The sequence below is a fragment of the Phoca vitulina genome, unplaced genomic scaffold (assembly GCF_004348235.1).
Source record: "Phoca vitulina isolate PV1807 unplaced genomic scaffold, GSC_HSeal_1.0 scaffold26, whole genome shotgun sequence".
NCBI classification, from domain to species: domain Eukaryota; kingdom Metazoa; phylum Chordata; class Mammalia; order Carnivora; family Phocidae; genus Phoca; species Phoca vitulina.
Window position 1 is genome coordinate 4,496,996 of NW_022589729.1, and position 22,568 is coordinate 4,519,563.

Consider the following 22,568-nt stretch of genomic DNA (forward strand, 5'->3'; position numbering starts at 1 on the left):
CAGCTCTCTTTCTCTTTCTAAAATAAATAAATAAATCTTTAAAAAAATCATAAATATGGTTCAAAGAGTTCTCATATACCCTACCCAGTTTCCTCTATTACTAACATCTTATATTACTATTGTACATTTGTTACAAGAAGTGAACCCAATCTTGATACATTATTATTAACTAAAGCCCATACATTAATCAGGTTTCTATAGTTTTTCTTAATGTTCTTTTTCTGTTCCAGAATGTCATCTAGGCTAGCACATTGCAGTTAATTATTGTGTCTCTTTAGGCTCCTCTTAGCTGTGTTAGTTTCTCAGATTTTCCTTGTTTTTGATGACCTTGGGGGTTTTGAGGGGGTACAGTTGGGGTGTTTTGTAGAACATCTCCCAAGTGAGATTTGTCTCATGTTTTTCTTATGATTAGACTGGAGTTACAGTAATCCATTTTTATCATATGTTACAAAAACACTGGTGTGTGGTAGATTGGGAATTTCAAACAAGCCAACAGTTTCTTCTCCACAGATGGTGGGAGAAGCACTTCTCTAGTGATACTGGGTCATTCACAAACTGAAGATGTTCTGAATGACCCAGGGAAAGGTAGGTCCAGGGTGCCTCTGGATTCTGGGGGGCCCCCCAGTAGCAGGATTTTTGCTCTGATGACTTTTCTTCAGCTTCTTTCAGTCTCCATGTCTCTATCATTGATCTTTAGATTCCAGGAGGGTCTCTTATGAACTCAGCTTGGGAAAAAGCAGCTAGTAAATATCCAGGGGTTTTGCAGGTGTGGGGCTTAATAAGCTGGATGCCAGGTTGTTGTGTCTGTCAGCCCAACTTCCACTAAACCCGCACCCTGGTGTCCATTGTTACCTACCATACACTCCTTGCTTTCTAATTCCAAAGCCCTGGCTTTTCATTCTTCTTTCAAGGTACGAATTCTACTTTCTGAAGGAGATGATGGGACATCTCTTACTATCTCATCCAAAGGGACTAGGAATCCGAGATAGAAGAGTAATCTCTAGTCTCTGTTATTCAACAGTGGGACTCCTTTCTCCAGCCTGTGCCAGGAACCTGAGGCTCAAAGGGAACAGCTCACCTTACCACTGTCCGGCTTGAAATCCCGTGTGTCCTTTTGATTGCCTAGGGTGTGTGGTTTCAGAGCAGGAGTGCTGCATCACACGGGAACCTGTTAGGAATGCAAACTCCCAGGCCCTAGCTGAAACCTACTGAATTGGAACCTCTGGCGGTGAAGCCCAGCAGCCTGTGTTTATTTTATTTTAAAACCCGTCAGGGAATTCTGAAGCATGCTAATGTTTGAGAACCACCAGCCAGTGGGGTAAACCATAAGCTCCTTGTCCTGAGAAAGCTGGCTCTGCTCTGATCGCCACCTGCCTCTCCACATTCTTCTTCCCTGTTTCCTACCTTGCATTTCACATCGTAGAAAAGAGGAGCTGTCTGAGGTTGCCTGAGGAGAATACGTAAACTACTCTCTAGCTCATTTTCAGTTGTTTGCTCAAGTAGGTCTTCTTCGTGGGAAATCTTCCTGCCCCTCACCTGGACAACTGCTGCTGGCACTTGAAGACCCAGCTGAAGTGTCATTTCTCCAGGAAGTGTTCCCCCAGCCCCCTGTCCCCTAGATGCCCCATAGGACCTGGTGCCCATCTCTATAATTAAACATAAGCTCATCACATTATATTTATCTGTGCATATATGTTTCTGCCAGTAGATCATGAACTTTTATTAGGGGGCTATGCTTCCTTTATCTTTGTATCCACAGCACCCAGCCCAGGCTTTGAGCACTTGGCATGTAGTCAGTTATTCGACAATCATTGAATGATTTATGGGTGAATGAAATAATGATTGTATAAACATTTGTCAATGTTTCTGTCACATTTGTGGTTCCATCCCTGCATTCTTTTTAGCCAAGTAAAATTTCCCTTTAAGTCATCAGACATGGAAAACACCAGGAGATACGAATTCTATCCCCTTGGCCTTTTCTGGTTATCAAATGCATACAATCCTTCCTGCACCAATTCCTTTCATGTTATCTATTTTAAGGCTCCCACCCTTGGTGCAAGGGCCAGTCCTGGCTTCCTCCTAGTTGGTGACATTATCATCTTGTGAATTTGGCAGAAGTAGAGTCTGATTGATTTCTGTCACTTAACTGTGAGCTCATTCATCTAAGTTTGCTCAGGCTTCATCATGAAGTTAGTATTGACTGAATCAGTGGAAGTGCCTTTTAAAAATTGTGCTCGATGCTCCTTCAGGGCTTCTATCTGCTGCCAGGATGAAAGCATATATTTAGAAGAAGAAAGAAATGCATCTCCATACTCTGTCTGTATTCCTATTTCTTCCTTTAGGTAAGAGCCCTGCATCTTGCTTGGAATATCAAAGGAATGTATATTCAGAGGAATTTAAAAATGAGACATACTGTAGTGCAGAATACTACATGCAAAACACAAGCAGAAACAAGATTTGTTCCTAAAGTAATTTCTCTCTTTCTTCTGCATGTGTGCAGCCGGCATACCTACCATCCTGTCTCCTGTGGGACATGTTGTCACCATGGCTCATCCAGTGGAGGTTGGCAGGTTATGCTGATCCGGCCACATGCTTCTGCCCGCTTCCCCTTTATCATCCTACATTGTGGTTACGTATATGCCTTCTGGCCATGGGTTTGGATAGAACAATAATAAAAAGAATAAATAAAAATGATGATGATAATTTCATCATTTAGGTCTTTTTCTTTTTTTTTTCTTTTTTTTTTTTTTAGAGAGGGAGAGGGGAGGGCCAGAGGGAGAGAGAGCATCTTAAGCAGGCTCTATGCTCCGCATGGAGCTCAACACAGGGCTTGATCTCACAATCCTGAGATCATGACCTGAGCCAAAATCAACAGTCAGACACTTAACTGACTGAGCCACTCAGGCACCCCTGGGTGTTTCATATTTTTCAATAGGCTTTCCTTTTTATTTTCACATTTAAAAAATTCTGAATAGCCTGTAAGGTGTTGAGGTACTTTTGTGAAAGTTTCATTCTTTCAGCTTTATCCATAAGGAAGCTGTGGCAGCAAATACCGGCTTTCCCAAGATGACCTAGCAACTCAGCCGAGGACCTGGAGTAAACCATCTTCTAACTCTCACTTAGTTACTGAATAGGAAGTGGCCAGATAGCAAATGATGCAGTGGTATATGCAGAGGAGTTGTGCCTGGTTAGTTAGCAGGTGCCCTCATATGGATACAAGTAGCCCAGAGAAGTTCAAAGCCAGGGCTCTGGGGTCAGGCTGCCCAGGTTTGAATGTTAGCTCTTCTGCTTATTTAATTGTATACACTGAGCAAGTTGCTTAAACTCTGTGAATCCTAGTTTTCTCCTCTGTAAATGGGAAAAATTGTTCTCACTATCTCATGGGGTTGTTATGAGGCTTAGACAAGTTAATATGTAAAGAGAGCCTAGAATTATCCTGGAACATAGGAAGTACTCAATAAATGTTAACTTCTACTTTATTACACTCAAAATTCCTCCGTGAAGACTTCTCTGATAATACCAGTGAATCCACATTACTCTTTTTCTTCTCTGAACCCTAATCATGAAGGACTTAATTTTTTTTAAGATTTATTTATTTATTTGAGAGAGAGCACAAGAGGGAAGGGCAGAGGGAGAAGAAGAGAGAATCTTAAGGAGATTCTGTGCTAAGCGCAGAGCCTGACGTGGGGCTTGATCCTTCGACCCTGAGATCATGACCTAAGCTGAAACCAAGAGTTTGACGCTTAACGGACTGCGTCACCCAGCTGCCCCTTAATATTTTTTAATGATACAACTTAGCACTCAGAATATACCTGCTAGTACTCTTTAATAATTTTAAAGGTGTGTTCAATTTGCCTCCCTAATTATGTTGCAAACTCTAGAGGCAGACTCTATGTTATATACATCTTCTGAATCACTGCAAAGCCCTTAATTAATATTTTGATGAATAATCTTTGGATAAAATTACTTAGGTTCCAATATTTTTTCAGAGATTATTTTTTTATAATACCGAGTTTTATTATTTACCAATAACTTGTGTTTTCATTTACTTGTGTCTTCTTTTATAGTTTTTATAGAATTTTATACATTGATTGAATATCTGTATATTTCTTTACTTTTAATTCCAATATACTTAACATGCAGTGTTATATTAGTTTCAGGTGTACAATATAGTGATTCAACAGTTCTATACATTACTCAGAGCTCATCATAAGTGTACTCTTCATCCCCTTCATCTATTTCTCCCATCCCCCCACACCTCCCCTCTGGTAGCCATCATCAGAGGTTACTTTAAAAACATAAATTTGCCAGGCATATTAGATTTTTATATGCGTGTATGCCAATCACCTTATTTACATTTCACAACAACACTGTGCAGATGAGAACATTTTATTATACTCACTTTGCAGATGACTAATATGAGCATCTGAGAATTTAAGTGTTACAGCTACTAAGTACATGGGTCAGAATTTGAATCCAGGTCTTCTGACTCCAAAATTGAGCATTTCTCCCACTTCAGTTGAGGTGTATGGTCAATTTAGATTGGACCAAACAGCTAATAGTCATTTGTTTCACACATTTTCTTTTTGTTTCCTGTTGGAGATGCCAGTTTAGGGAGCTAAAGCAGGCATATTCAGAAGGGGTTGTAAATCAGCATTTCAATGAGAAAGTCGTACAGATAGAGTTGAACCATATTATCTGAGCCCTCTCAGACATCTAGGTCAAAGCCACATTGCCCACAGGGCCGGGGGCAAGCATTTTCTTTCCTCTTGGACATTCCTGCTGAGGAGATGAGCCTTAATAAGAGAGCCAAGCAGGGGATGAATTTTTTTAATGACTTAAAAAATAAAAACAAAGGAAAAAAAAAACAAGAAAATAAAATTTCATTAACAGTTGCAAATACTTGTTGGGGAGGAAGGTTATTTCTCAAATATTTTGGAAAAATGCTTCTGAAACGCAAATGTTTATTGTACAGATACTGCATTGAAATAAAAAAGACTTTCAGTCCTGGTTTTCCATGTCCAACAAAGATGGATACCAGTGTTCCTTTTTATTTTCCAATTTGGAATATCCTGGAGTGACAATTAGGGACATGTCCTTACTGTCATGACCTTGCTCTTTGATTGCAGCCTGGTCCTGGCCTCCAGGCTACCATTGTTCTTTCTGGAGAGTTTATTTCCAGGAGAGTCAGAAACTCAAGAGCAGAACATGAGGGGAAGGCAGGTATTTGAAGAGAGTTGAATCAATGAGCTCTTTCCAAAGCAGAAGGCAAGGTATGAAAAACCACCTCCTCAGGGGAAGGGATGGAGGATGCAGGGAATGGGCAGAGGTCTGCAGAGATGAAGAGAGGATGGGTTCCTGGAACCCAGAGAAAGAATTGTGTGGCAAAGGCTGCACGATCTGAGTACAGGGCTTCCTTCTCAGGAAACAATCAGCACTCTGCAGGGCTCCACAAGCGTACTGACCCTGTGTCTCCCCACCTTCCTCCCATTCCATGCTTGTGTTTCCATTGGTTAGACTTAACCAGGAGCCAGAAAAGCCTCTTGATGCCATCTGTACAAGTCAGCCTCCCAGGACACGAGACAGGGTGGAGAGGGTGGAGAGGGTAGAGAGTGGATGGGGAGAGAGTTGGGGGCTGGGAGGAAGGGAGGGCAAATGGAAGATAGACTGCAGGACATTAGTGAGTCTTTGTCACAGATGAGCATTTCCTCCCCCGACCCTATCATGGAGCACAAGACTGAATGCTCAGCGATGTCCTATTCTATTTGGATGCATTTCCTGGGTATGCAGTGGGATTCCCTATTTGCAATTTGTTCTGGGTGAATGGGTCTGCCTTAGAATTAGGGGAAGAAAAGAAAGTGCTAAATACTGAAATCTCTGCCTGTAGGTTTCTGTGGTTGCTAAGAAGTCTTTCCAGGGGTCATGAACCTGGAAGAAGAAGAAATGAAAGTGATGTCTGTCTTGTGGTCAGATGAAATGCTCCACCAATTCCTTGCCCCTGGAGGTATTCTTCTGTCTAAAGAACCCATCATGCCTCGGTTCTGTCTTGCCTGCATGCCCCTTCTCCATCTCTTTGTATTTCTCTCAGTCCATGTCTTCCTTCCTTGCTGTTCCCTGGAGAGCAACGTTAGCATGCTCCGCCAGGCTTCCTGTTGGGTGCCCAGACACTGTAGCTCTTCCAGGGTGGGCCAGGTTGCTTATTGTCTGAAAGGCATTTGCTCTTTGTTTCTGCCATACAGACAAAATGTCTGCTATCTCCTGCTTTTGGGGGTGGAGTGGGACTTAGCAGGTTCCCATCACTAGGGGGAGAGAAATCCTTGGGATATGGTGATTTAGTTCTGGTTACCTGTGGTAGTTAAGAGATGGACCAGCTCTCAGACTTTCCAACAAAATGTCTTTGAAGCATGAGGTAATTTTCCCCCTTGCTCCATTCCCCCTGGGGACAGTGGTTTCTCCTCAGTCCTTGCTCACCTTCTCCTTTCCCTCACATCAGGATCTGAGGTGAAACATTTGGAGTAGGGAAGAAAAATATCTAGTATATTATTGCCACTCTCTGTTCTATGCCTCTGGACTCATTGCTAATCTTAGAAGACATTTGTAGGTTGTCTCTTTAGTATCCACCCCAAACACCTCCATTCTAACAGCCCCACCTGTGATTCTGGGATAGCTAATCCAACATATTGCTCCAGGTGTGTAGTATGTGACCTATGTTAAAGTGTTCTTTATTATATCCCATTGGTTCAGAGTGAGGATGTGATCCATACTAGTTCAAGCATAGTGGATCTCAGGACCACAGATAGAAATGCTGGGATAAAGATGATGCAGTTTTAACCTGATGAATATGAATGAGGAAGCATGGCATCCCAGGACCTCCAGCAGCCATCTTGGAATCACAAGGAGAGCCAGGATCAAGATTAAGATTAAGGCAGAATTTAGACAGAGAAAGATTGGCACATTGTGCAGCTGTTGCTGGATTAGTTTCACTTGAAGTCAGCACTTTTTGTTAATATGAAACAATTTTTCATATTGATACATTGACTAAGCTAGTTTGCTCAAGTTTTCTGTTACTTGCAACCAAAAGTATAGTGATATGCTTACTAATCGTGGTACCCTTTCTTGCCGGAGAGAGAGCCTCAGAATCCTTCGAAATACAGCAATCCAAGGGACTTCCATTTATTTAGTTATAGTTGGAGAATGAGAGACTTAAATGAGTAACTCTCAAAATGTTTGACTCCTGCCTTGTCAAGGGAACTAAAAGACATGTTCCCCAGAAAAATAAGACTTATGATGAGGCAATATTACTGTACAAGCACGTTTAGAGGACATTAGATGTAAATCTGCTTTACAATAGCACAATGGAAGACACATCTTTAGTTTTTCTTTTTTGAAATATCCTTGTTATGTTTTGTTATTAATGTTACGGTGGCCTCATAAAATGAGTAGAGAGTGTCCTTTCCTTTTTTAATCTCTGAGGTATTTTTTTAAAATTTTTTATTAACATATAATGTATTATTTGTTTCAGGGGTACAAGTCTGTGATTCATCAGTCTTACACAATTCACAGTGCTCACCATAGCACATACCCTCCCCAATGTCAATCACCCAGCCGCCCCATCCTTCCCACCCCCCACTCCAGCAACCCTCAGTTTGTTTCCTGGGATTAAGAATTCCTCATATCAGTGAGGTCATATGATACATGTCTTTCTCTGATTGACTTATTTCGCTCAGCATAATACCCTCCAGTTCCATCCACGTCACTGCAAATGGCAAGATCTCATTCCTTTTGATGGCTGCATAATATTCCATTGAATATCTATACCACATCTTCTTTATCCATTCTTCTGCCGATGGACATCTGGCCACTTTCCATAGTTTGGCTATTGTGGACATTGCTGCTATGAACATTGGGGTGCATGTGCTCCTTCTTTTCACTACATCTGTATCTTTGGGGTAAATACCCAGTAGTGTAATTGCTGGGTCATAGGGTAGCTCTATTTTTAACATCTTGAGGAACTTCCATACTGTTTTCCAGAGTGGCTACACCAGCTTGCATTCCCACCAACAGTGTAGGAGGGTTCCCCTTTCTCCACATCCCTGCCAACAACTGTCGATTCCTGACTTGTTAATTTTAGCCATTCTGACTGGTGTGAGGTGGTATCTTATTGAGGTTTTGATTTGGATTTCCCTGATGCCGAGTGATGTTGAGCACTTTTTCATATCTGTTGGCCATTTGGCTGTCTCCTTTCTTTGAGGTATTTTTATTATGATTTTTGTTATTTCTTTTTAAATGTTTGAATGCATTCATTGGTGAAGACTTCTGGGCCTAGATTTTTTAAAAAAAGATTTAATTTATTTATTTATTTTAGAGAGAGAGAAAAAAAGAAAGAGCAGGGGGAGGAGCAGTGAGGGACAGAGAGGGAGGGGGAAAGAAACTCATTCAGGCTCTGAGCTGAGTGTGGAGCTCCTCACGGGCTCAATCTCACCACCCCGAGTTCATGACCTGAACTGAAACCAAGAGTCAGATGCTTAACAGACTGAGCCACCCAGGCGCCCCTGGGCCTAGATATTTTGAGGGAAGATTTTAAATTATAGATTCATTTTTAAAAGTTGATGTGTGACTAGTTAAATTTCCTTTTTTTTTTTTCCTTATGTAAGTTCTCATGAGTTGGAATTTTTAAGGAATTTATCCATTTCATCTAAATTCTTATTTTTCTGCTCTCTTTTACCTGGTAAAATTTTTGGCCACCTCTTTATTCTGAGTCATTTTCAATTATAGCATTTTAAGTATATCTCTTGTATATAGCACAGAGGTAGTGTTTGCTTTATACGCCAATTTAAAAATCTTTTTCTATTAATAGGTAATTTAAGCGCATTTACATTTATTGATATGACAACAATGTTTCATCACAATTCTGCCCTGATATATTTTATACATTTATTATGTTGTGATTATTATGTGTGCTAGTCTACATCTACTGTGTTTCTCTATTTGTATACCCTCTTTGATTTTTTTTTAAATTTTATTTTGGTATTGAGGACAGTTCTAATTTTTATTCTAGTGGTTTAGTATTAGTACATTTTATAGTGCTCGTAAATCCCTTTTATTTTTATTTCACTTTTAGTATTTGTCAGTATTAGTGGTGAAATTTGACTCCCACCTATTGCCTGGACAACAGTTAATTTTCTTATTCCCTTTTTTCCCTTCTCCTATTTTTTATTTGCCTTCTTTTGACATTGTGAACATGTAGGATTTACATATTATGACTGAGCCCATGACTTGCTCTCATTCTATTCCTACCTCTACAGTTGAATATGCAGAATGCTCAGTCCTTTGAGAAGTCTGCCCCATCATCTTTGGATTCAATGTAGCTTATCTTCAACCAGATTCCTTAGAAAAAGCACGTGTGTATAGTATTTCCTTAGTTCTGGCATAAACCCTTTTTCCTGTGGCCTCAAAACTTGAAAACCAGCTGGTTTGGATATAACGTCCTTAGTTTACACTTTCTCAAAGTTTCCTAAAAATATTATTCTGCTGTTGTCTTGCTTTGTGAGTCGTTTTTGTGAAGTTAGATGCCAATCTAATTTTTTTTTCTTTTTGCCTTTGAAAGTTATTTCCTCTTTTTGGCAGGAAGACCCTTCATGTCTAATGTTTTATGAATATGTGTTTCACAGTTGATAATTCTGCATCAATTTTCCTTGTATTTGGTGGGCCTTTTCAGTGTGTAGATTCTGGTCTTTAAAAAAAAATTTTTTTTTTTTTATGGAAAAAGCTGTTGGATTATCATCTCAAAAATTTTTCTTTCCTTTATAAATTCCTTTTTCAGAAAATCAGTAAAATAAATGTTCCACTTCTTTTCCTATTATCCTGTTCCATGACTTCCTCTTGGCCCTCTGTACTTCTTCCGTATCCCATTCTCGTCCTATAGTAGTTTTTGCACCTGTCTTCAATGTTGTTTATAAAGTATTCATTCAAAACTATCCTCTCCTGAGTACCGTATCATTTAGTCTTTCTTTCTGATATGAGTTTGGTTTTTTCTTTCCTTCCATTCTTTTCTGAGTTCATTATCCACAGAGTGGTTTGGATACAGAAATCCTGGTTGTTGTGGATTCTTCAACTCTATTCTACTTCCATGCTCTTATGAAGCTAGTGAAAGCCTCATGGAAAGGTTTTTAATTTGCTGGGTGTGAATGGATGATTTCTTCCAGTAATAGTATCTATTTTATAGTGTTGTTATAAACATTAAATGAGTTAGTAATTGTGAAGCACTCAGGACAGATGTTGGCAAACTTTCTCAGTTAAGTGCCAGATAGTAAATATGTTGGGCTTTGTGGGCCATATGGTTTCTGTCACAACTATTTCAGTATGAAAGCAGTCATTAACATTATGTAAATAAATGTGTGTGTATTTGAAAAATTCAGTTTTCCACTTCTTATGTGTCTCTTTTACAACTCACACACAATACTTCACTTCTGACACTTCTGCTCACCAAATGTGTGCACTTTTTCCTCCCCTACACCAACCAATTCTCCGTGACACCAGCTGAGTGTCCTACACTTTAACTCTGTTCTGACACCAGCTACTTGGAAGAGCATCATATCCCACAGGTCAAGAGCTCAGTCCCACAAGGCTGTCCCCCTTCACTTCAGTTGTCATTTGCAAGTTCTTGTTGTCACCTGTGTTGCTGACTGAGTGCCTAGAAGTCTGAGGTTCCCCTGACCTCCTCCTCAGGTTTGATTAATTTGCCAGAATGGTTCATAGAACTCAAGAAAACTGTTAACTTAATGTTTGCCAGTTGATTATAAAAATACATGATAAAGAACACAGATGAACATCCAGATAGAAGAGATGCATAGGGCAAGGTATGTGGGAAGGGGTGCAGGGCTTCCCTGCCCTCTCTGGGCACACCACTCTCCCCACACCTCCACCTGTTTCCCAGCTTGGAAGCTCCTGATATCCATGTTATTGGGATTTTTATAGAAGCTTCCTCACTTAGGCATGATCAATTATTAACTTTGTTTCTAGTCCTTCTCCCCTTTCTGGAGAAGTGGGGCATGGTGAGAAGAGTGGGGCTGAAAATTCCAAGCTTCTAATCATGGCTTTGTGTTTCTGGTCACCAGTCCTGATCTGGGAGCCCTCCAGGGGCCACCTCATTGGAGCAAAAGATGCTGCCTGTGCTCTTATCGCTTAGTAAATTATAAGGGTTTTAGGAGCTCTGTGCCAGGAACTGGGGATAGAGACCAATATACATATTTTCTATGATCTCACAGCTCGTGATTGTGTTCCAATAAAACTTTATTTATGAAAATACACAGCAGCTTGGATTTGGCAACAGTTTCTGGCCCCTGGCTTAGAACAAAACTTGACACACAGGGAGTGATATACAAGTATTGATAAGTAAAATGAACTAAATAAGTTCCACATGAGAGTTACTTTTTAAAAGATGATTATCAAACACATTTGTGTCACAGCTTTGATCCTAAGGTAAGTACAGTGAGGTCTGGTTAAATTTATGCAGGTACACAAACGTAGACACACACACTTAGATGCCCTCACACACATCTCACCTCACTCCCCCCCCCCAATTTATCATACTGTGGTTCACTGGCCCTGTTTAATTCATTTCTCACTGACTCTCCCTTGCCACCCAGGACATGATGAATTATACTCCCCACAACTTTGCTCAGAGTACTTAAGGAATGCAAACTAGTTTTAATGGGACCTGAGCACACATTGAATCATTGTATAAAAATCACATAACATCCAAAAGGCAAATAGTCATGATGTCTTGATTAAGTTCTGCTTTGGATTAACAACTTCATTTGTTTTTCTCATTAACAAAGATAACAGAGATTTGCCTATATATTTTTAATCTGTATAATTTTTGTAAACGTGTAGTTATCAAAATGTCTTAAAGTTTTTTCTCACAAGTGATCATTTTGAGGCTTCAAGTTGGATGATGAATTTTGGTTAGGTTCCACTTGAATTCTGTTTAGAATCCTCTTTTGGGAGGGGCACCTGGGTGGCTCAATCAGTTGAGTGTCTGATTCTTGATTTTGGCTCATGTAATGATCTCAGGGTCCTGGGATTGAGCCCTGCGTTGGGCTCTGCGCTTAGTGTGGAGTCTGCTGGAGGATTCTCTCTTTCCCTCTCCTTCTGCCCCTGCCCTCACTTTCTCTCTCTCTCTCTCTCTCTCTCTCAAATGGCTAAATAAATCTTAAAAAAAAAAAAAAGAAGAAATCCTCTTTCGGATTATGCATCACTGTGCAGGGTGTAGCGAGCAAAAAAGAATGCATAAGTCTCCAGTGCAGAGGCTCACAGACTACGGGAGTACATGTCTGCACACACCTGCACCATTAATTCCAAAACAGGGTGGCGAATGAGATTCAGGAAGAGGCACAGTCTCGGGAGGAGATTGCTTCCCTCATGTTTGTACTGCACCAAGTACTGTATCATATGCAGGTGGAGTTTGATGAATTCTTTTTGGGTGATGATCATGACAGTGATGATGAAGATGCTGGTGGTAATGAAGAATAATTACATTTTCTCAGATGGCTGAATCTCAAATAGGGAGAAGAGGTTGATCTGGGCCACATGAGTTTTGGCGGCCTTGGGACTTGAACTCCCGAGTTTCTTGAGCTGCCAGCTGATCTGAGAAGTCCCACCTGCCTAAGGAATATCTTTGCTTCCCTGGTTTCAATCTCAGGCAGGCTCTGACACAGCTAGAAAATTTGCTGACTGTAATCGGAGAGTCGACCAGCTGTTCTTAAAGCAAGCAGTCTGTTATGAGCTCTCCTGGTCAAGTCAGACTCAGTGTTGAAGACGAAGTAGTTCATTTTGTAATAGCTGAGTTGCCTTTTTTTTTCTCTCCCAAATCCAAAGGCAAAATTAAAGCAATACAACATTTTTTCCAGTTAGATTCTGTTTTGAAAAGATAAATCATGCTCATGTTTGTACCCGAAGACATCTAGTTAGGTGCAAGATGATTTGCAGACTAATTTTGTTCAGGAATCACCTTTTGACAGCAGATCAATATCAATATATGTGTTTGCTGTGGGGAGGAGGAAAAAGCACACATCTTGCTTGTCAGGAGAAAACTTGAGTTGCTACTTCTCAAATAGATTATTATGATGTTTTTGCATGAGTCAAAAGGTTACATGCAATGACATTTAAAAAGTTAACAAACAAAATCTCCGTGTTTTGAGGAAGATTTAGTAATATTCTAAAAACAGTAAAAATTCTAAAAAGTTTACTTTCCCTTTAATTAATTTCAAATTGAGTGAGATTGCAGCTTTAAGCCTGTTTGAAACTCCTTACTTCCTGGATTTCTCTCCTCTATGTTTCTTTTTCCAGATAAAGGAGTTTTGGGGCAGGGAAAGAGATCAGAAGGAGTATCCAAAGAAGCAGGAGCAGTATCAAGGACACAAAATGACCTTGAGAAGCGTGGGCCACTCACTGATTTATGTAGCTTTGCTGGCAGTGGGGAGAATGTGTGATAGAATTTTCTGTACGCAGGAATCGTTTTCAGTAGAAGCATTTTCAGTGCAAGCTATGGATATGAATGATTGGTGGGGATTTTGTTTAACTTTAGATAAAAACGGAAGCAAGTAAAATTATTTCTATCCATTTTTATTATGAGAGAGGGAATACTGTTGGTCAATTAAAATATTGAATGTTTTAAATTGAAGGACCAGGTATAAATAACACAAATTCAAAGAAATAGATTATGTTCAAAAGGTTCTTAACTCTCTTACTCCTTTGCTCCTTTTTGTTTCAGAGGGCTGGGTGGAATAGGAAAGAATGAGGTTTGTAATGTTTCTTTTTCTTTTTTAAGATTTTACTTATTTATTTGAGAGAGAGAGAGAGAGAAGGAGGGGGGCGAGGGAGAGGGAGAAGCAAACGCCCCGCTGAGCAAGGAACCCAACAAAGGGCTAGATTCCAGGACCCTGGGATCATGACCTGAGCCAAAGGCAGATGCTTAACCAAGTGAGCTACCCAGGCGCCCCTATAATGTTTCTTTTTCATGTTTCCTCTCATTTGTTAATTATTTTCACAGATCTGCAAGTTCTGTGAACTAGTTTGTCTTTTTTATTATGCATGCAAAAACATTGCTGTATTATTATTTATTATTTTAAACTATTTCTTCACTAGTGCCTTGCATCCCTCCTTGTAATCTTCTTGAATACCATCTCTTATACACGGGGAGCTTTCTGAAGCTGCCAAGCAGTGTGACCTACCGATACTCCATGTCTAACTAGCTTCAGACCTATGTTGTTAACTTCAGCCTAAGGGTGTCATCTGAAGAGTATGAACACCACAGCGTTCTCCAAGCTGTCATCAAAATGTGACTCAGCCATCCTGAAAGCAGCCATGTTACAAACCCTTAAAGGGGTTGAAGATGAACATCGATCCATCCTCAAAAATGACGAAATAAAACAAGCAGCAAAATAAGATCTTGTGGCTTTTATCCTTGTAGCTGTGCCTACTCCCAGGGTCTAAAACTTGGAGGCTTGGGTTCATGCTATCCAAGTTGGCATCCCCCAGAGATGATGGGGTCTAGGGCAGGTGCGTAGCATTTATTGAGAAGGTGAAGCACACTCAATGCACCAGCCCCCTCCTATTTCTATTTTGTGATTTCACAGAGGCCTTTTCTATAACTAGAAACCCCCAGAAACTTCCTATGGGGATCGGTCAGTTGGCATTTGCCCTGATGCTGAGAAGTTGTCTATTCCCTTTGCTGTCTCCTCTTATGAGATCAATTGGCCTGAGTGGTTGAGTGGATGAGGCTCTGAAGGTCATTTAGATTCCATAATGGCCCTTAGACTGGAATGGCCATGAGGTGGGCTGTGGGGGGGTGTTGTCCACCAGTTCACCTAACGTAGTTCTGGAGGTTCCAACCGGAGACTATTTGGATTCTCCAAATCACCTCTCTCCTTCATTTACAGAGGTAATTGCAGTGGACTGGGGAGCCACAGGTGATTGCCTTCCTGGCCTCTCATCCACCCTGACTCTTCCCATCATCAAATTAATCATAGTTCATGAGGCAATTGTTTAAATGGCAGGGAACATTTGGAATGTGGAGCAGAATGCCTGGGAGAAAGGTTGAAGCATGGAAAGAAGAATGAAAGAATTCAGAAAGCTGGGTCTCTTCAGGTCAGAGTCATTACATGACTCTTCAGCAAGGACGGCTGGATCTGGCCAAAGGAAGCTGAGCAAATGCCAAGGGGAAGGGCAGGAGGAGACAGAGCCTTCAAGGACAGCTCGAGTACCAGACTGAGTCAGAACTGCAGCAGCCCCGGGGACACACATGCAGATGTTTGATAACAGGTGTAAATTATTTTAAATTATAAATTGATTTTTTCTCCCACACTGTTTGTCTTCAGTGACAGTGGTGATCAGGAGGATGTGTGTAAAACAGATTATAAAGACCTAGAGCAACATTTTTCAGAATGCCTTTCAAGGAATACTAATTCAGTGGGAAGTTAATAGACACTAAGAGAAGAAAAAAGCGATTTTTTATTCAAATAATTTCAGGAAATTCTGGCTTAAACAAAGTTAAACCCCTTAGTGCTTCTCAAAACTTTTAATATACTTTTATGCAACATGAATCTGTGAAGTTGGTGTATAAGACACAGGATTTCCCCAACTTCTCTGAGCATAAAACTGTTTACAATGGACAATTGCACACAGTCTTCTGGGGAACAGATTTTGGGGAATGTTGGTCCAGCACATGTGATACTGTCTCAGAAGGTAGGCCAAAGGGAGGCACGGCTCTGATTTCTGGATATTCTAGCCAGTGAAAAAGGGGCTAAAGGAAGGCACAAGAATGGTTGTTTATTAACGTCAGCATTTTTCCCAAACCTGAGTCCAGCACTGGTACTGAAAATAAAGCATGAAAGTTATAAGAAAAACACAGAGATATGGTGTTTAAGGGCAATGCTCAACTGTTCTCTGTGCATAAGAAAAGAGATATTAAATGTTAAACCAAGCATTTAGGAATTCCGGGAGGGTAAAGATTGTGGTCCCCTTGTTAAGAGATTATTTATTAGTTGATTTCTGGGAGATATTTTCTAGGAGTTGTGAGGCCTGGGTACATTTAGGGTAGAGGGGAGGAGATGGAAAGAGTCAGTGTGGGTGTAAGAAGCCCTAAGGGGCTCTTCTTCTAGCTGAAAATACGATTGGTCCTGGTGTTGCTAGAATGCAGGCTCAGGTTTGCGGGGGCGGGGGGGGGGGGGTTCTGGAACGGTGAGCTTGTTTTGAGCAGTTTCCTTGTGTCAGGAGAGTATAATTGGCTAGGATGAATGAAAAGGTAGGAAAAATATGGTCAATTATTTTCACATCTTGAGTTTTGAAGGATATTGACAATGCTTAGTTACTTGTTTGAAATCTCTACTTTTTGCCCCGACTTGATTCTCTAACTAATTGGAACTTCACCAACGAGTTCACTAATCTCTCTTTTTTTTTTTTTTTGCCAGTGCTTCAGACTGTGGGATGCCACTCATTCTGTTTATAACTCAGTTTCTTTCTCTAGAGTGGACATAATACTTTAACCTGTTTTACTTCTCTCTTAAGTTAATGAAGTCATTAATTAGTTCATCAAATATTTATGCAGCCCCTACTTTGTACTGGGCATGTTTCTAGGCTTAGGGGAAATGCCATTGAACAAAACAGCAAAACAGAGTTTTATGTTCTTGTAGAACATAAATAAATAAATAAACCTATAATATAAGTTAAATAAATAAACCTATAATATAATATCATATAGTGATTAGTGGTATGAAGAAAAATAAAGCGGCATAGATTAGACAGGTAGGAAGGTCAGGAATGGCATCTTTGAGGATGTGACATTTGGGTATAGACTTAAGTGAAGTGAGGGACAGAGCCAATGAATGTCTTGGAGAAGAAAAAGCAGCAGGTATAAAAGCTGAGGTGTGAATGTGTTTGCCAAGATAAGAAAACTCTGTAACAACGAACAACAACAGCACCCACCATATTTCAGTGGCGTAATACAATAAAACCTGATCTTTCATTTCCAGCAGTGTCTAGCAGGCATCAGTGGCTATGGGAGTTCTGGTCCCCCTTAGTCAGGCTGAGGGGACTCTCCTGGTTCTAACCATGGCTCTCAAAGCTGCCATGGGACCACCACTAGCCCAGTGTGAGGAGGGTGCTGAAAGTTGGTGCAGGGAATCAGGGAAACCAAATCAAAACCACAAAGAGATACCACCTCACACCAGTCAGAATGGCTAAAATTAACAAGTCAGGAAAATACAGATGTTGGCAAGGATGCAGAGAAAGGGGAACTTTCCTACACTCTTGGTGGGAAAGCAAGCTGGTGCAGCCACTCTGGAAAACTCTGGAAAATGGAGGTTCCTCAAGATGTTAAAAATAGAGCTACCCTATGACCCAGCAATTGCACTACTGGGTATTTATCCAAAGGATACAAACATAGTGATTCAAAGGGGCACATGCACCCCAGTGTTTATAGCAACAATGTCCACAATAGCCAAACTATGGAAAGAGCCCAGATGTCCATCGACAGGTGAATGGATAAAGAAGATGTGGTATATATGTACAATGGAATATTACTCAGACATTAAAAAGAATGAAATCTTGCCATTTGCAACAATGTGGATGGAACTAAAAGGTATTATGTTAAGTGAAATAAGTCAGTCAGAGAAAGACAATTATCATATGATTTCACTCATACGTGGAATTTAAGAAACAAAACAGAGGATCATAGGGGAAGGGAGGGAAAAATAAAATAAGATGAAAACAGAGAGGGAGGCAAACCATAAGAGACTCAAATATAGGGAACAAACTGAGGGTTGCTGGAGGAGAGGTGGGGGGGTGGGGTAACCTATTGATGGGCACTAAGGAGGGCACTTGAAGTAATGAGGACTGGGTGTTGTATGCAACTGATGAATCACTGAATTCTATTTCTGAAACTAATAATACAGTATATGTTAATTAAATTGAATTTAAATTAAAAAAAAAGAAAGTGGGTGCAGAGAGAATTATATGAGTGGTTTCAGAGACCAGGTTTGGAGGTGGCATGATCACTCCTACCAATGTTCCCTTGGTCAGAGCTTGTACCCACGGTTTCACTCGCACGTGACTGGGATTTGTAACCTAGCTGTGCCCTGGGAGAAGAGGAGAAAGGGGGGTGTTAGTGAGCCCCAGCATTCTCTGCTACAGCTTAAGTTACTTCAGGAAGGTCAGTTTGGTTGGAACACACTGGATGGGGTGGTAGTTGTGAGAGAAAGTTGTTGAAAGAATCAAGTAAAAGGATAAAGCCTGGAAAAATAAGAAATAGTGCTGTATTTCACTGAATTCTTGACTGTAAGCCATTGTATTTTGTGTAGTGCTAATAGAGAAAATTTTCTTTGAATTAAGTAGTTATACTGCCTTTTTGTCACTTAGAATTTTCATTTAGAACTTACCAAAAGAATTCTTTTAGGCTTATTTAGACATTTTAAAATTATAAAATCGTACCTCATTTTTGTGCAGCCAATAGAAAGGAAAATAAAAGCGAAGTAAATTGGTTAATGTGTTCCTAAAACCTATTCACACTGAGAGTCTGAATTTTCTGAATTGTTTTTTAGGTGTGTCATCAGCATCCATGGTTTTCAATTTGCTTCTGTCTTCTGTGCCATCAGGAGCTTTCTTTAAAAATTCTCTTCACAGTCTCTCTTCAGTCTTCCTGTGGGTCCCTTATAACATTTCTGCATGTTTTGAAGCAAAGACTTTTTTTGATCTTTTAAGACAATAACCACCAGAAATTATATTGCTTCTTCAAATGGTCTTTAAATGCTGCCTTGATTGAAATATGTAGGGTTGGTAGTTGTCCAAACAAGCTCCAGGAATAACAACCCAGTTCATGCACATGCCAGCAACGGCATCTCTGTCATGATGACCATGTGGCCAAGAGTGGTTATGAGACACCACTGATGATCAGATGGGTCCTGATTTAAGAGATGTTAAAATGTGAAAAACACCTCCTGTCTTACAGTAAACTAAATAGTGTATTTAAAAGGTAAAGGATGAATAGATTCCTCCAAGCTATTAAAAACATCAGATACTGACTTAATAGTACATTTCTAAAGAAGTCATAGCACGGGGTTTGCAGGCGACGCATCTATGTGTCCATAATGGAATTGCACCTAGGACATAGGAAACCTGATACTCATCTTTGTTATTTATCTCACAGACTCAGAGAGGAGACGGGAACTCTGTGTGTGTCATCCCTGGCCCTAGCCCACTCCGGGACAGATACTCATGTCTTCTCCCTGAAGCGTATACTCTGCTTAGGACTTTGGCCAGGCTGGCCCAGGAGGCTTGTATATCATTCAGCTCTGACCCACCAGCCTTATAGCATGGCAGTCATCTTGCTGCATTTCTGGTGGCCTGGGATGAACCTCGGGTAGTGTAGTTCATGATGTTGTAACCTTCTCCTAAACTGGATTGTCTGTTCCCATTCTGCGGCACTGGGCTTCTGCTGGTTTCTCACCCAACCTCAAGTTTCATATCAGGAATCTGTATTGCTCTGGATCTCAGTCCTATTGACTAACATCTTGCCATTTCACCTCAGTCTTACTAGCATCCTTCTTTCCCACCTGAAAGGTAGCAGGTTGCAGGTAGTGTACTGACCACTCCCAACTTCTGTTCCCTTAGATTGGATTTTGCATGGACGTGGATGCCAGTTAAAGACATCGCTGTACTGCTCAGTCATTTGGAGGAGTTTATATGGGAGTTCTTGCTTTCTGTGGCTCCTAGTTTTCTTCAGACTCATCTTCCAATGATATCCTCCGCTTTGTGCCACCTGAAGGCTTGGAGGGCTGGAAAGGAAACTCACCCACATCAGGAAACATTGGGGACGAACATGAATGGAGCACACAGGCTTTTGAAAATTTGATACCCTTTCCATGGAGAAGAGTCACCTGAGGTTTTCAGAGAGTTCCAATATCTTATGAAAATAAGTGAATGTCAAGATAGTGATGTTTCAAAGATTAAATGAAACTTCAGGGAGTTGGTGACTTACATGTTGGGTGGTTGGTGTCTTGTTTGAGGAATTTACAGCCATTGTAAATGGATTGCTGAACGGTGCTCCCTAAAACCCACAGTCAGGAACTGTTAAGGTTAAACTGTTAACAAGAAGTTATATTTGTAGAATGGATGAGCTTGCAAAATCAGATTTTCTGGAGTGTTTAGTTAAAATGTTCTGGTTTTATTAACCTTACATTTGACTTCAAATCAGTCAGATGATTTTCAGGAATAATTATGACCATTTGATTATTAATGCTGTGGTGTTATGGGATTTCTGTGATTTTTCAGAAGATATTTTTCTCCCCGCTTCTTTGCACATCATTGTGTATGTGACTATCTTTTCTTAGATGTTCATACAGGTGTTTTAAGATATTTTTGGAGGGGACACTTCATTTAACTGTTGCCAAATATCCAAGTAATTTGTCAGGAATTGGGCAGCATGAGTCACAACTGGGAGACTTATCACATCCCATTCTCCAAGCCAGGTGCCAAACCCCATGGACCTGGGTTTAGATGTTAGTGCAGGTGGCACCACCAGGCTTGGTTTCTATCAGAGCTAGAACATATTAGAAGTGGGAAAACCCCAGTAGTATTTAATATCAATGCCTATCTGTCCTTTCTTCATGTCAGTGGGCTCTTGTGTAAAATTGGACTTATCCTACATCCAAACATGGAGAGATGGTCTAGCCTTTAACAAATGAGGTCCCCTCATTCGAGTCTAGCTTTTGCCATAAAGAAAGAATGGTGGGACAGAGGAAGGGGAGTAGTATTTCAATTCTTCTTTGGAGGGGTTTCCTTTTTTCTCTCTCCTTTGGAGTAATGAAATGCCTTTTCTTGTATTTGATTTGTTTTATTTCTCTCTCATTCTGTGGGAAACATCTTGGAAGGCAGGAACTTGCAGCATCATTCCAGAAACATGAAGGGACATGCTCCTCATGCCAGAGGAGGCTGGGGCTCATTCTACCTTCTTCATTTCCAGACTAGAACCTGGGATACATTTAAACAACCTGAGAAAAATTGGCACCAGTGAGCTCTGAGGGAGCTGTGATTCTGAAGGGGACCCAGAAGGACATGTTGAAGATGGGACTTTGCCTGGAACCTGCCACAAGAACTGGAGCTGTGGGTGCTGAGTACCCGCAGGGGAAAAAAGCGAGTGCCTGTAAAGCTCGCATGATAAGCGTGTGGATACACACTTCTACTGGCTCCCGACCAGCAGCCCTTGGAGCCGAGCTGTCAGGATCAATTACTGAGATTCTATACACAGAGTGTGAAGATGGAAAACCCCTGTGAGTGCCAAGTGTTATCAGCTTGCATCATGACTTAGATATTTGGTGGAACGGCAGACAGAGTAGATATTTTCAGGAAATCTAAGTCTGTTGACTTCTGCTTTCAGGACTTTTTTTTTTTTTTTGGAAGGAGTCCCTGCGATTTCATTCCACTGAGGTTCAATGTCTCCTAATTCTTTGTCGCTTTTTTTTTTTTTGTTATTACCTTTCAACTTATCTCTTGCCTCTCTTGTATCTTATTTTTGCCTTTGTTCTTATTGCACATGCTTTGGGTTCAAGCCAGGGCTCTATTTTACACCCAACTGGAATCCCATGTTTGGATAAATATGGAAAAAATTAAGTGATGTTGTGGGCAGATCTCAAAAACTGTGACAAACTCTTCCCTTTAGAAGGGGGCTCTCTTCCCTGTCCCAACTCAAGCGACAGCATCCTGTGGATGCGACGAGCTGATGTCATCCAAACATGTGCAAGAAAAATGGTCATGCCCCATAGGTATAGGTATGCCCCCTTGATCAGCAAATGCATAGTAAGTACTTTCTTCAAGAACACCTTTCATTTTCTCTTCTCGGTAAGCAGTACATGTTTATTAAGCTCTGCAAAGCTCTTCATAGGTGCTAGTGATACAAAAATGAGTTTGGCAAATTTCCTGTTCTTAAGGGGCTTGTCTTAGTGGAGAGATGGACAAGAAAATTGATATTCACCATATGGTGTCCCAGGCGCCAGAGTACAAGCATGTGGAGAGGCCTGTTTAGCGCTAGGTTTGCTTCTTCAGTGACATGTCTTCTTTTCTTTAGTTTTGGAAACTTCTCAGCCATTATTATTTCTTTGAAGAATTTTTCTTCTTCTGGAGAGTACATTGAATCTTCTCATTCTATCTTCTATGCTTATTAACCTCTCATTTTTTCATTTATTTATTTCTCCATGCTACTTTTCAGCACACCATTGCTTCTTCAGGTATTTCTAAGCTATTGCTTTATCTATTCATTTACTGTGTGAAATTAATGGCTTTACACTGGACCATAGACTCTTTCTTTCCAAATGCCAGACCAATTAAACAACAAAAAAAATTGTAAAAATAGGGCGCCTGGGTGGCTCAGACAGTTAAGCGTCTGCCTTCGGCTCAGGTCATGATCCCAGGGTCCTGGGATTGAGTCCCGCATCGGGCTCCCTGCTCCTTGGGAGCCTGCTTCTCCCTCTGCCTCTCTCTCTCTGTCTCTCATGAATAAATAAAGAAAAAATCTT